The 14751-nt window shown below is 37.5% G+C and overlaps 1 protein-coding gene and 1 long non-coding RNA gene across 2 annotated transcripts in view; one reads left to right on the forward strand and one right to left on the reverse strand.

The window, feature by feature from the left end:
- Positions 1-14751, reverse strand: part of LOC123866189 (protein O-mannosyl-transferase Tmtc3) — a 236318-nt gene that overhangs the window by 27807 nt on the left and 193760 nt on the right. The gene's annotated exons all lie outside the window — the stretch shown is intronic.
- On the forward strand, positions 1512-14113 carry LOC123866200. The gene is made up of 3 exons (XR_006796156.1): positions 1512-1581; positions 12849-12851; positions 14102-14113. It is a non-coding gene; the product is annotated as an uncharacterized LOC123866200 (long non-coding RNA).

Here is a 14751-nt window from a genome sequence, read left to right on the forward strand (position 1 = left end):
ATAACTTTTATTATCAACAAAAAAATAATTCAAAACTCCACAGAACATTTCCAGAGACGTGTACAACATTGAAACTTTTACTAGCTTTTTCAATTTGCAAGGATGAATTTCTTACAACATCTCAACGGGAAAAGTTTTCAGTGGACCGGCTCAGCGGATTTAAGTTTTTGTGATGCTCCTTGAAATAGCTTGAACAATACAAGTATGCATTTAGTTCTTGTAAATGTTGTTATATGGTAACTAAGGTCCAACGCACACGTACAGAGTAGAGCGGAGCCGAATATTACTTGATAACAACATAAAGTCAGCTTTATACATACGGTTTAAAACCTTATACCTAAGGCAAACTAAGCTCAAAGGATACGTGGCGAGCGTTATGCCAAAGTAAATAAAGCTTTGTTTGAAATATCATCCAAAAAGCGCTGCGTCTCAGCTCCATTCCACTCGGCGGGTGTGCGTTGCACTTAAATTGGATAAAAGATGGTAAGTAAGACCAAAGCCTTCCATAAGACCCAAACCTATGAAGCCATTAAGAAATTATTAATTCTCTAATTGACCTAGCCGGACTCAAATCTGGGATTCCCTAGTCAAGCGCTCAAGTATCTATTGAATATACCCGAAATGTTTGATTCTGTTTGATTAGAACTGCAAAAAATGCTTTTCTAAGAAATGAACATTGCAAACTTATCTTTGAAAGTTTCGTACCCTATATCCTTTTGTCTTGCAGAGAGTTGGGAAGTTAGAAGAGATACTAATTGGTTAAGTTTGTCGGCTCACATCGAGCAGCGTCCGGTTTAAGGAAGGTAACTTTTTTAACTAGGTACTTGTTTAATTCTTTAAATATTTTTGAAAGGTTTAAAGGTGGTTGCTATAAGTCTTCAATACTTGAATTCATAGAATCTAGCTGATTGATCAGTTCTCTATTCGCTTATGTGAAATTGAATGAATGATTTGAAGAAGTGAAAACGGATAGGTACTAACTCAAACTAATCAATTAACTTCATAGAGTTTTTTGTGAAGGAATTCTTTGAGTTACTTTCTCTTATTTTGTAGGATTATCGATTTAATTTTTTTTAATGAATGGATAGGAGCTAGCAGACTTTTGTTTTAAGCATGGACAGGTTATTCTGAATAATCTATCCGATAAGTAATAAGTCTAATATATCCGATAAGCAATAAGTTTTAGTATCATGTCTAATATATTTTTCAATGTCATTTCTTCCCTTTACTTTATCTCAGTTATTTTCGATTGGCATTATTCAAACTTGAACTACATTGTTATCGAAGCTTTTGGAAACATTGTATGCTATCATAAGTTTTAGTAGCGAAAATAATACAAAACTTTGAGAATATTTCGAGCGGCGACGTATAGAACAACTTTTCTTGCAACTCTTACTAGCTTTTTCAATTTGCAAGGATGAATTTCTTACAAGATTTCAACGCGGAAAGTTTTCATTGGACCGGCTAAACGGATTTGAGTTTTTTGTAATGGTTCGACAGTATATTGCTAGTTTTATATTGTAGATAACAAGTACATACCACGATTCATTTGGTGTTTTTAACTGCCAATATTTTGACTCAGTGACCACGACTCATGCAATTGAGTTGAAATAATCTACGATATAAAAAATGTCGTTAAACCACGAAATAAGCTTAAAATCACATTGCTCGTTTATAAACTTTGTAACTTAATTAACGTGACGTATTGTAACGTTAGATCGATAGGGGATACTGACTAAAATAGAGTCTATATTCTCTAGGGATTTTACTAAAATACCTAACTCAATTAAGTTCACCATTCACCAGCAAAATTGTGACTTATTAAGCTAACGAATCGAAATCGATTAAACGGATGAATTGTGGAAAGCTAGCAGACATACAGACAGAAAGACATAATACCTACTTGGCATTACTAACCATAAAATTACAAAAGCAAAATTGTGTTTGTTTGTTGGTTTGTCCTTTAATTACACCGCAACGGAGCAACAGATCGACGTGATTTTATGCATGGATATAGTAAAAGATCTGGAAACTGTGATAGGCTACTTTTTATCCCGGAAATTCCGAGTTCCATGGGATTCTTAAAAACTGAATCCACGCAGACGAAATCGCAGGAATAAGCTATTTTTTATGACTGAAAGTTTACAGTAGTGACAGAAGGGCTGGTTCATTTTTTGCGCAACGGTTCAGCCTTACTGTCCAGCGGAGATGCAGCCAGTATTCTTCGCACCATTCCAGGCGGGCATGATTTGTATAGTAATTAAATGAGGCTAGCTGTAATACTAGCTGATGCCCGCGACTTCGTTCGCGTGGATGTAGGTTTTATTAAAATCCCGTGGGAACTCTTTGATTTTCCGGGATAAAAGTAGCCTATGTGCTAATCCAGGGTATAATCTATCTCCATTCTTTTCAGCCCAATCCGTTCAGTAGTTTTTGCGTGAAGGAGTAACAAACATACACACACACACACACACACACACACACATACAAACTTTCGCCTTTATAATATTATATTAAGTGGGATTTTCAACGTAACAAAAAATTATAATACTAGTACTAGTGTGTATTTTTACAGTTCTTAGAAAAATCGCAATGAATAGCAAACCTGTCATCAATAGCAAAAGTTCTCAACATCTATTTGTTACAAATTGTTTTGAGCGCCCTATTCGTGCTCACAGCCGTGAAAGTTTCTCTTTGAGTAGTGTTCACTCCACGGGATAGCTTTCCGTTCACAAATTGAAACGACGTCGCTGTAGCATTGTCTCCCTGTGATTAATGGACAATGAAACTCAAGTGCATGATATCTCGTTTAGTTTCAATCCTATTCTGTTTTAAACAAAAATGCCCCTCGCAGAATTTAAAGCATTTGAAGCTTGCACGGAACTCTCTGTGAAATCGTTTTACTGTACGTAAATTCTTCCATTTATTATGTAAAGCGACACCTTTTGAAACTTTGGGTCCATGTGTCAGTTAAACGGGAAATATTTACAAGCGTTTCCCGGCTCCAAGACCGAGAAAAATACGACTCGTTTATCTCTACAGTGTTTAACATTATAAAATAACTAGCTGATACCCGCGACTTCGTTCGCGTGGATGTAGGTTTTTTTCGGGATAAAAAGTAGCCTATGTGCTAATCCAGGGTATAATCTATCTCCATTCTAAATTTCAGCCCGATCTGTCCAGTAGTTTTTGCGTGAAGGAGTAACAAACATACACACACACAAGCATACAAACTTTCTCCTTTATAATATTAAATGTGATACTCACTCTGGTATTTAACTCGAAAAAATAGGATTTGAAATTTTTGGATTTTATTTCGATTGGCAGAATCAAAGAAGACGTTACTCATGTACCTACCTAGATATTTTCTGGTTTGCATCCCTAAACAACTTTGAAGATAGACTATTATTTTTAACCCCCAACCCAATAAGAGGGGTGTTACGTATCTGTGTTTCTGTGTATCTGTCTGTGGCATCGTAGCTCCTAAACTAATGAACCGATTTTAATTTAGTTTTTTTTTGTTTGAAAGGTGGCTTGATCAAGAGTGTTCCTAGCTATAATCCAAGAAAATCGGTTCAGCCGTTTGAAAGCTCTTTTCTAGTTACTGTAACCTTCATTTGTTGGGGGTGTTATAAATTTTTAATTCACACTTGTCATTTAAAGCTTTTCAATTTAAATTTTCTTTCGGAAACTTGGGTATCCTATTTTTCGGTCATTACATAAAAGGTAATTAAGGTCATTACATAAATTACTGGTCACTAGCGAGAATATGTCATGTACCAGAATTTCATCGTTCATTAATCTCAATACAGCAGTGCCATGACAACATGCTCTTAATTTGCGAGCTAACTTCCGTGAAGGGCTCTTGGAGTGATACGTTTCCGGTACTTGGACAAGGAAGAAAGCTTAACAATATTCGACGGCAGACCTTTGTCGTGAGAAGTACCTATAATATGAAGTCTATTCTCCTTTTCAGCCAAACAGTTTTTTTTTGTCGGGGGTTAAAAATATGTTTGCAAAACCATCTATTCCTGTCATACTATCAGAGATAAATTGGAAAGAAATTCAAGACTAGGTAGGTGTTTTGGTGCGTATTAACATAACGAATAGATCAAACACAAACACAGAAGATGAAATACTCGTATAATAATTATGAGTATGTAGGACGTAGGTACGTGGGTTTGTAACTCTATATTTCTGGTTGGTAACCTGTTTCACAAGTGTATGAAAAACGACTTTATTTAACAGGACAAAAGATACCTATGAAAAATATAATACAAATTCATAGTAATATTATTGTTGGCGCGCGAGCCAACGAAGTAATACGACAGCGCCCGAACGTACACGAAGGGAGCAGCCATATTGAACGGAACACTAGATCAAAAGCAGCGATACGTCGCGTCATCAATTTTTATTATTTTCTTGTAAATTCATCCTTGGATCATTAAACTAATCATGTTATCTACCTCAGTGTTTTAAATACAAAACCTAAAGTAGTGAAGAAATTCAAGTTTGTTGTGAACCTTCAATCTACATCAAAATCAAGACAATCAAGGGAAGACAAAGAAACGTCCATTACCAAACAAGTTTATGGTGACCTCCACGACGTGATCCGAGGGAAGTAATGCTCATTCCTATAATATACATCTTTTTTCCTATACATCTTTAATCCTATACATCGTTAATCCTTCTTTATCAATTTTGCTTCGATTTGTCGACAAAGGTCGACATTTTCATCGTTTCAAACGAGTTACAAACATTCATTCCATCAGTTTAATTTCGATGATTCCTTTAATACAAAGTACAAACAGCATCTAATTAAAACTGTACCATCTTAATTACAGTGCATTAAGTAATATTTCAATAGTAAAACATAGATTCGCCGACTATTTTCAGAGTCGAGCGGTGAGAAATAATTCACCAAGTGGCGGTCGGTCGCATCATATTTTCATACCTACTTCCCGAACGCCCGGCCGAGTCGCCGCGCTGACTGCGGGTGCCTGCATCGAGTAAGCCGTGCCGCACAGGTGGATTACTTAATACGCCCGGTTTGTACGGGGCTTCGAGGTTGGTTGATGCATTGTTTTTATTATTATTTTAATATTTTAATTTTTTCTTCATATCGTATATTGTTGTTTGCGCTTACAAAATGACCGAATTAAAAGATCTTATTGCGCAAAGAGGACGCGTAAAAACACGCATTACTCTTTTTGAAAAATACTTAACGCCTCTTTTAGAAACTAATTCAATGTAATGAATTAAGTTTAAGGTTGAGTAAGTTTCAAGATCTGTCATATAATTTCGATGAATTGCAATCAAAAATCGAATCTTTAGACATTAAGGACGAAGGCCTACAGATGAAAGAAAGAGAAGAGATTGAAAATAGATTTTTTAAATTAATAGCGCAAGCACAAGAAATGTTACAAATTTTTGAAAACGCATTAAAAAACGAATCCGGATCGGTGTCTGTCAGCGGATCCGACCGGTCAAAGCATCGTGGGGTAAAGTTGCCACCGCTTAAAATTCCTCCATTTAACGGGGACCAAAGTAAATGGATAGAATTTAGAGACATGTATTTATCGTTAATACACAATAATGATACCATCGAGGACATAAATAAATTTCATTATCTCAAGTCGTACCTAGAAGATTCAGCAAGCGCAGTCATAAATTCTGTCACAGTATCATCTATCAACTACTCAACAGCTTGGTCACTTCTTTGTGACAGATACAATAATAAGCGACTTCTGATTAATGAACATATAAAAGGTTTATTTTCTATAGAACCTATCAGTAGGGAATCCGAACAATGTTTACGTAATTTAATTGATAACATAACCAAAAATTTAAATGCCCTAAATTCACTAGGAGAACCAACAGAGCATTGGGATTCTCTGATCATTTACCTGGCTTCTTCAAAACTGGACTCATCTACAGCCGGAAAATGGGAGGAGTTTAGGAGCACCCACGACAACGTGAAGCTTAGTAATTTTTTTGAATTTCTGCGTCAGCGAGCAACAGTGTTGGAGACTGTTCATGCTAACAAACCCATTAAATCAGATAAACGCAATCAATTTGTTAAATCAAAGTCATTTATTGCTGCGTCACCTTCTTCACCTTCATCATCATCATCATCATCTTCGTATACCAACAAAGCATGTTTAGCTTGTAAGCTAGACCATAAATTATATAATTGCCCAAAATTTAAATCGATGTCAGCAGATGACAGAATTGCGAAAGTTCACGAATGGCAAATTTGCACAAACTGCCTCCGTGAAGGGCACAGTCATTTCAACTGTAGACTGGGTGGTTGCCGCTTCTGTAAACGAAAACATAATTCAATTTTACATAGACAGTCTTCTCTTCACTATATTCAACCACCGACACAAACATCTACATCATCATCATCGTCACAAAGTCGCGAAGGAACTACTACATCACTTCCAACATCTAATCTTAAAGTTCCTAGACATAACAGCTTACCTTCTTCCTCTTCTGGTCCTACCGATATGAAGGATCCTTCTTGCGTTGTTAGTATGTCTTCTGTGTCCTCAAACCAAGCTCTTCTATCTACGGCTTTGGTGAAGGTAACAACTAACGGCAAATCATTTACATTGAAAGCTTTATTGGATAGTGGAAGTCAATCTTCCTTTATAACCGAAGCTGCACGAACAAAGATTGGTCTACCAACAGTGAAAAACTATCTTCGTTCGGTATGCGGTCTCAACAATTCTGTAATTAAGATTACCGAACATTGCAATATTGTCATCCACTCTACATACAACACATTTAGCATGCCTGTCAGATGCTACATCATTCCTCTTATTACTGACAAGCTGCCTCAAGTCAACATCAATATCGAAAGTCTACAAATACCTAACCACATCCACTTAGCGGATCCCAACTTCTTTGTTTCTTCAGAAATTGACATGCTTCTCGGAGCCGACGTCTTCTGGGATCTACTTTGTTCTTCTAGATTTAAATTGGGTCTTCATATGCCCACACTACAAGAAACTCAACTAGGTTGGATAGTTGCTGGCCCCATGGGGGGGAAACGTAGCAACACTTCGGATAAAATTTATTGCAACTTCAGCAAAGAAATACAACAGCAACTTTCTAAGTTTTGGGAGCTTGAAAAAGTACCTGCAGAAACGTCTTCTTTCAATGATACTTACGGTACTGCGTCTGCTCCCGTTCTCGCAACTCGATGTCTTCTAGAATCATCTAAAACATGCAAAGATGAAACAATATCAAATTTAATAAAACATGATTTTTACGTTGATGATTTTCTATCAGGCTGCAACTCAGAACAAGAACTTCTATATATTATAAACAAAACATCAGAAATCCTTAGTTCTGCATGTCTTCCCTTGCGTAAATTTCGTACTAACATACCTTCTATATTTGAAAATAATTCAAATGTTCATGTAGCTACGGACTTAAATTTAAGTTCGCAATCCAGTGCACTAGGCCTTAAATGGGATCCAGTCGCTGACGTCTTGAAATTTCCTACGAAAATTGAATCTAATTTTGTAGTAACCAAACGATCGATCTTATCAAATTCTGCAAAATTATTTGATCCTCTCGGGCTCTTGAGTGCGTGCACAATAATCCCAAAAATAATTCTTCAAAAATTGTGGCTATTAAAACTTGATTGGGATGACCCTATTCCTTCTGACATTGCCAATTTATGGTCTAACTTTGTTTCTAACTTAGACAATTTATCTAATATTCAAATTCCCAGATACGCACTCAATGACGAACCAAAAACCATCGAACTTCACGCATTTTGTGATGCTTCTCTTGAAGCCTACGCGGCATGCATATATCTGAAATCAACTGATAAATCAGGACAGATAAGTGTCAATCTTCTGTGTGCAAAAACTAAAGTATCTCCTATAAAGTCGCAAACCATACCCAGATTGGAGCTTTGTGGAGCCTTACTCGCATCTCGTCTAGCTTCAGCTGTTTTAAAGGCTTTACGACTTCCAGTGCCTCCAAAGACTTATTTCTGGACAGACTCTTCAGTGGTCCTTGGGTGGTTATCATCCCAATCTCGTGATCTAAAGACTTTTGTTTCGAATCGAGTTGCAAAGATTCAAGAGATGACTTCTTCTGGCATCTGGAGACATGTACCAGGCACACATAATCCAGCGGATCTAGCCTCTCGGGGTTTAGACCCAAAAAATCTTCAAAATGCTGCCTTATGGTGGCAAGGTCCTCAGTTTTTGTCAAATGATGAAATTGAGTGGCCAAGTAATATAAAATTCATTAATGAACTTCCTGAAAAGAAAGCGTGTATTAATAAAACTAAGCAAATATCTACACTTACAACTACATCTACATTTATAGCAACTCCAAAAGCTGCAGCTACACATACAATATTAAATTTTGACAGATTTTCAAACTTTGCAAGACTACAAAGAAGTTTAGCTTACGTACTAAGATTTATCCATAATTCTAAATACCCGAGCGCTAAATATACAGGCCATCTCAAAATTAATGAACTTAAAAATTCTCTCATCTATTTAATAAAGCAACATCAATTAGAAAATTTTGAAGTCGAACTTAAACTACTAAATGATAAAAAATGCTTACCTTCTCGATCACGCCTGCTCTCACTGCGACCTTTCGTAGACGATAATGGCATCTTGCGCGTAGGTGGGCGTATCCAAAATTCACCTGAAAATTATAATCAAATACATCCAGTTTTATTAGATTCAAACCATCAATTTACAAAATTATTATTTGCTTATGAGCACATAAAACTAATGCATGGCGGTCCACAATTATTGCTAAATAATTTACGACAAAACTATTGGCCCGTTTCAGGCAGACGCCTAGCTAGAAGCACAGTAAACAACTGCAAACGATGTAGAATTATGAAAGCTAATACACTAAATCCTATAATGGGTAACTTACCTGCGTCGAGGGTGACTCCTAACCTACCGTTCCAGATTTCTGGCGTAGATTTTGCAGGACCTTTTCCAATACAAGATCGCCGTGGACGTGGCTGTAAATTAACCAAGGGTTATTTATGCCTCTTCATCTGCTTCTCAACTAAGGCTGTACATCTTGAGCTTGCGTCTGACCTTAGCACTGATAACTTTTTTCTTTGCCTAAAGAGATTCATTTCACGCAAAGGAAAACCTAGCGAAATCTACTGCGATAATGGCCGGAATTTTGTTGGCGCAAACAATGATCTTCGCCAATTTTTAGAATCCGTAGAAAACAATGAATCAATCACCTCGTTTGCCGCCGATGAGGGCATAAAATTCAATTTTTCGCCAGCTTATTGTGCAAATTTTGGCGGGCTTTGGGAAGCGGGTGTGAAATCTGCAAAATATCATATCAGTCGCATGTTAGGAACCAATCATTTCACGTACGAGGAATTATCGACTTTATTCGTACAAGTCGAAGCAATCTTGAATTCTCGACCCCTTACTCCACTTTCGTCTGATCCAACCGATTTACTTCCTTTGACTCCTGGGCACTTCCTCATCGGTAGACCGTTCACCTCATTGCCATCACCAGCCTTGTTAGACGCCAGAATAAGTCGTCTGAATCGATACCAGCAACTTGAGCAGTTCAAACAACAATTTTGGGAAAGATGGCGTAAGGAATTCCTGTGCGAGCTTCAACAAAGAGCAAAATGGCGAATAAATAAAGGAAACTTACTTCAAGGAGATATGGTCATCATTAAACAAGCAAACCTTCCTCCACTAAAATGGCGCATGGGGCGCATATCAAAACTTTATCCTGGAGCAGACGGAGTCGCACGTGTAGCAGACATTTTAACCACAAGTGCCATCATCAGACGTGCCATCAATAGCCTGTGCCCCTTGCCATCAGCATCGGACAAGTAACCTCAACATCCCAAGGTCGTTGAGGGGGGGGAAGATGTTGGCGCGCGAGCCAACGAAGTAATACGACAGCGCCCGAACGTACACGAAGGGAGCAGCCATATTGAACGGAACACTAGATCAAAAGCAGCGATACGTCGCGTCATCAATTTTTATTATTTTCTTGTAAATTCATCCTTGGATCATTAAACTAATCATGTTATCTACCTCAGTGTTTTAAATACAAAACCTAAAGTAGTGAAGAAATTCAAGTTTGTTGTGAACCTTCAATCTACATCAAAATCAAGACAATCAAGGGAAGACAAAGAAACGTCCATTACCAAACATTATAAATGCAAGTATGTCTGTCTATCTATCTGCTAGCTCTTCACGGCCCATTCATTTATCGATTTTTACGAAAGTACATCTCTAAAACTTGCATCCTAGGGACAAAGATTATTAGGTATTATATTATTAGAAAGCTACTTTTTGCCCCAGAAAATCAAAGAGTTCCTACGGTTTTTTAAACCAAAATCCACGCGGGTGAAGAAACTTCTTACTTTGTAAATGGAATCTTACTTTGAAGAGAAACGAGTAACTGACAAAATCATGATGATCAACCCATTTCCGCCCCACTACTGAGTACGGGTCTCCTCTCAGAATGAGAAGGGTTTTGGCCATAGTCTGCTACGCTGGACCAATGCGGATTGGCAGACTTCACACACCTTTGAGAACATGGAGAACTCTCAGGCATGCAGGTTTTCTCACGATGTTTTCCTCACCGTTAAAGCAAGTGACATTTAATTGCTTAAAACGCACATAACTGAAAAGTTAGTGGTGCGTGCCCGGCATCGAACCCCCGACCTCCGATTAGGAGGTGGACGTTCTAACCACTAGGCTATCACAACTTATAATATATAATAACTGACAAAATATCAAGCTCAAACCACTAGGCCTAGAAACTTGAGATTTCCCACCTAGCTTCTCTAAGGGTTTTCACAAAAAATTAAAAACCTGAATCCATGCAGACGAAGTGACGGGAACCAACTAGCTTTACAATAAGGCTTTCAAGTGGCCATGTCTAAGATGTTGGTGTGCCCGCATAGTTCATGTATCGATATTGCCTCGAACACAAGCTAGAACACTGATCAAGTGATCAATCAATCCCTCGCACCGTATGCATTACTGTGCGCCGCCTAACCGCTCATAAACGATGCTACATCTTGATACAGGCGCCACATCCGATATTAACATATAGTACATGTGCCTACTAGTTATACATTTATAGGTGATCCTATTCATAGGTGATCTCAACCGATCAGTTTTTTTAAACTGGCTTTATGGCTCTGGGTTCTAGCCGCAACCGATCTGTTGTAGATACCTACCATACTTAGCTATCTACTATCTGAAAATACCTTATATAAAACATGTGAAAAATTTAGTGTTTGGATGTTTGTTACTCCATCACGCCGAGCTGATTTGGCTTGGAATGGACATAGCTTATATCCTGAATTTACACTATAGAATACTTTGTACCCTAAGTTCCCGCGGAATTTTTAAAAACCGGTCAAATGCGAGTTGGACTCGTATACGATGGGTTCCGTACTATCTTACAAAATATAACACTACTACTTTTAATTTTTTTTAGATTGCATAGCGGCCATTTAGTTTTTTTATTATTTGTTGTTATGGCGGAAAGAGAAACACTCATACTGTGAAAATTTCAAATCTCCACCTATAAAATACAGCCCGCTGACAGACAGACGGACAGACGGACGGACAGCGAAGGCACCCTTTGGGTATGGATCCCTAAAAGTAATAATTTTTTGATTTTAGAGTCTGTAACATGATAAAAAATACAGGAAACATCCAGTTGTTTACGGCACTTAAAACTTGTAACGTTTTTAGCGTCACTCGCACACGACACAACACACCAATCACATTAGTGTATCAAGCGAAACTTTTAGCCCTCATATTATTTGCAGCTGGAAAATTCTCCAACCAGCTTCCAACTTATAATGGAATTACTTTTAAATTCATGACTGCCTCCCGCCATCTGCATATGAAACTCTCATTTATTAACGCACTCCCAATTTAGATCCCAATCTGCCTGGGACTAATGTTGAATGATTTGTTTGCTATTGTTACGAGAGATAGCTATTTAGGTGAATAAAGTGTTGTTTGAAATATTAAAATACTAGCCGATGCCCGCGAATTCGCCCGCGTGGATTTAGGTTTTTCGAAATCCCGTGGGAACTCTTTGATTTTCCGGGATAAAAAGTAGCCTATGTGCTAATCCAGGATATTATCTATCTCCATTCCAAAAGAGAATGACCAGCACTCTATGGAGTTTGGGCCACTTACAAATATTTTTGTGTCTCAATGAAAGTTTACATATAATAAAGTTTGATATCCCTACTTTCATATAAAAAAAGAATTTTTAATTTATTCCTCCCAGTTTCTGAGAAAAACAGTTTTATGTAAAAGGTTAGGTTAGGTTTGGTAAGTAGGTTTTATTAGGTAAAGTAAAGTAGGTAGTAGTTTCCACATATCACCAGGACGATTTTAGTGCTGCCTATATGGTGCAAGTACATAGTTATTCCCAAACCGCCCAATAGCCAAAGCCAAATCCGTCCAGTGGTTTTTGCGTGAAGGAGTAACAAACATACACACACACACACACACACACACACACACACACACACACATACAAACTTTCGCCTTTATAATATTAGTGTGATAGTGTGATTATTCTTAAGCCCATAAAATAATCGAGATGTTGGGCGATGGGAGCGGTAGGATTGCCCTTGGCTCTGAGATACAGCCGACTGACATAGTACACACGAACGGACGGACAGAGGGACCTACAGCGGAGGCTTGGTAATATAGGGTCCTATAGGAACCCTGTCTCCTATTAGGACCCTACAAAACTAAATCCACGTGGACAAAGTCGCGGGAATCATCTAGAAACTAAATAAGTGTCGTAGTAAGAATCGGTTCAGGTAGGTTGTCGGTCTGTACATAAAATACTTTTCTTATTGCACGTGGGTATAATTGGAGAGCGCGGAGGCGAGCTGTTATAGAGCTGATTTCATTTTATATTTTCTACAGAGATCAAATTCAATGAAGCCATTTTATTTCTTACTTTTATTTCATCATTGCGCAGGACTACTACGAGGTAAACATTTAATAAAAAAATACATAGGGTTTTTTGAAGCGATTGCCGCTCCAGTTCCATAAAACCTGATGGTAAAATATAATTAAAAATAAAATAAAAACACAACTGCTCTGCCATATTGAATTTTAACGATACTCCATAGATCTAAATCTGTTTGGGCATTTAGAAGTTATGATGGAACAAAGAAACTAAACATACATAAGACCGCCTTTTTGTACCTACATTTTAAGTTTTCTTTCTTTATTTTAACCCCCGACCCAAAAAGAGGGGTGTTATAAGTTTGACGTGTGTATTTGTGTATCTGTCTGTGGCATCGTAGCTCCTAAACGAATGAACCGATTTTAGTTTAGTTTTTTTTTTTGTTTAAAAGGTGGCTTGATCGAGAGTGTTCTTAGCTATAATTGAAGAAAATCGGTTTAGCTGTTTGAAAGTTATCAGCTCTTTTCGGCTCATGTCGGGGGTTTTTTAAATTTTGAGTTATTTATTGTACCTACATTTTAAGTTTTCTTTCTTTTTTGTAACCTGTCATTTGTGTTTTATTGTACAATGAAGTATATAAATACATACATATATAGACATATACTACATAGTTACACACATACATGATCCCTAAAATATTACACTCCTTTTTGGACAGTCGTATTGTAAATAATTACGTCATTGATCGCAGTGGTAAGCGCTTAATTCAAATGAACTTAAAAGAACTAGGACTAGCAAAAATGCTATCGAGAAATACGGAATTTTATACCACGACACGCGGTGATGAAATTTTTGGTTTCCACAATAACCATCGGCATGGTAGATTGGGGCGACGCGACGAGCGATGGGAAGATTTATTAAACACATTTTTAACATCGCAAACAGGCCCGGAGGGTCGCGAAATACGGATTTGTGGTTGAATCGGAAGGATGCCTTTATCCAATTAAATGGCAAGATTTTTTTCCGATTGTGGTATAATCTAACTTGTTAGGGTTTTTTAATTTTATCTGTAACATTATATTAATATTGTTACTTGGATTTTCTGACTAGAATGGGATATGATTTTATTTGATTGCACTAAAAGGTTTACGCTTGACTGAAGTCACACCAAATTGTAGGCGATGATGCATTCAATTTAAAGGTGATCAAAATAAAAAATCAAAAATATCGTAAGGTACAAATTTTATGCGGTACCTACCTTAAAACAATGCAGTGCAAAAATACGGCTACTCTCAATATTTGATAGACCAGTCTTAACTCAAGTTAGAAAATAACCATCAATTGGAAATACACCGCTGCGCAAAAAGTGCTCAAAACCGATACGCTACTCAAACATTTGGAAGGTCTACGAAGCAAAGTGCGCGAGTTAAGCCCGTTTAATCAGGCGGCCGCTCCCCTTAGTTACTGCTAATTACGCTGCTTGCTGTCCACCGACTCAGTCCGGCTTACTTCCAATATCCAATTTGCGAGCTTAATCCTATTAACGATTTTCGTGCAATCGTTATCCTGCGGTTCGCCAGTTTTCAGGTTTATACATAGCTTTTCTGATTATGATCATTATAATTTCACTGGATGAAATTTCAATTATCTTTCTCTGTTTAATAATTTTGATTAGCTTATGCCCACGGTTTCTCTGTACCTGTTAGCTTTCCTTAGTGGTTAAGACTTCGGTCTCCTATTCGGAGGGTTCTGGGTTCGGTTTCGGACATGCACCTCTAACTTATCGGAGTTATGTGCGTTTTGGTAGGTACT

This window comes from Maniola jurtina, chromosome 6 (genome assembly GCF_905333055.1).
Source record: "Maniola jurtina chromosome 6, ilManJurt1.1, whole genome shotgun sequence".
NCBI lineage: Eukaryota > Metazoa > Arthropoda > Insecta > Lepidoptera > Nymphalidae > Maniola > Maniola jurtina.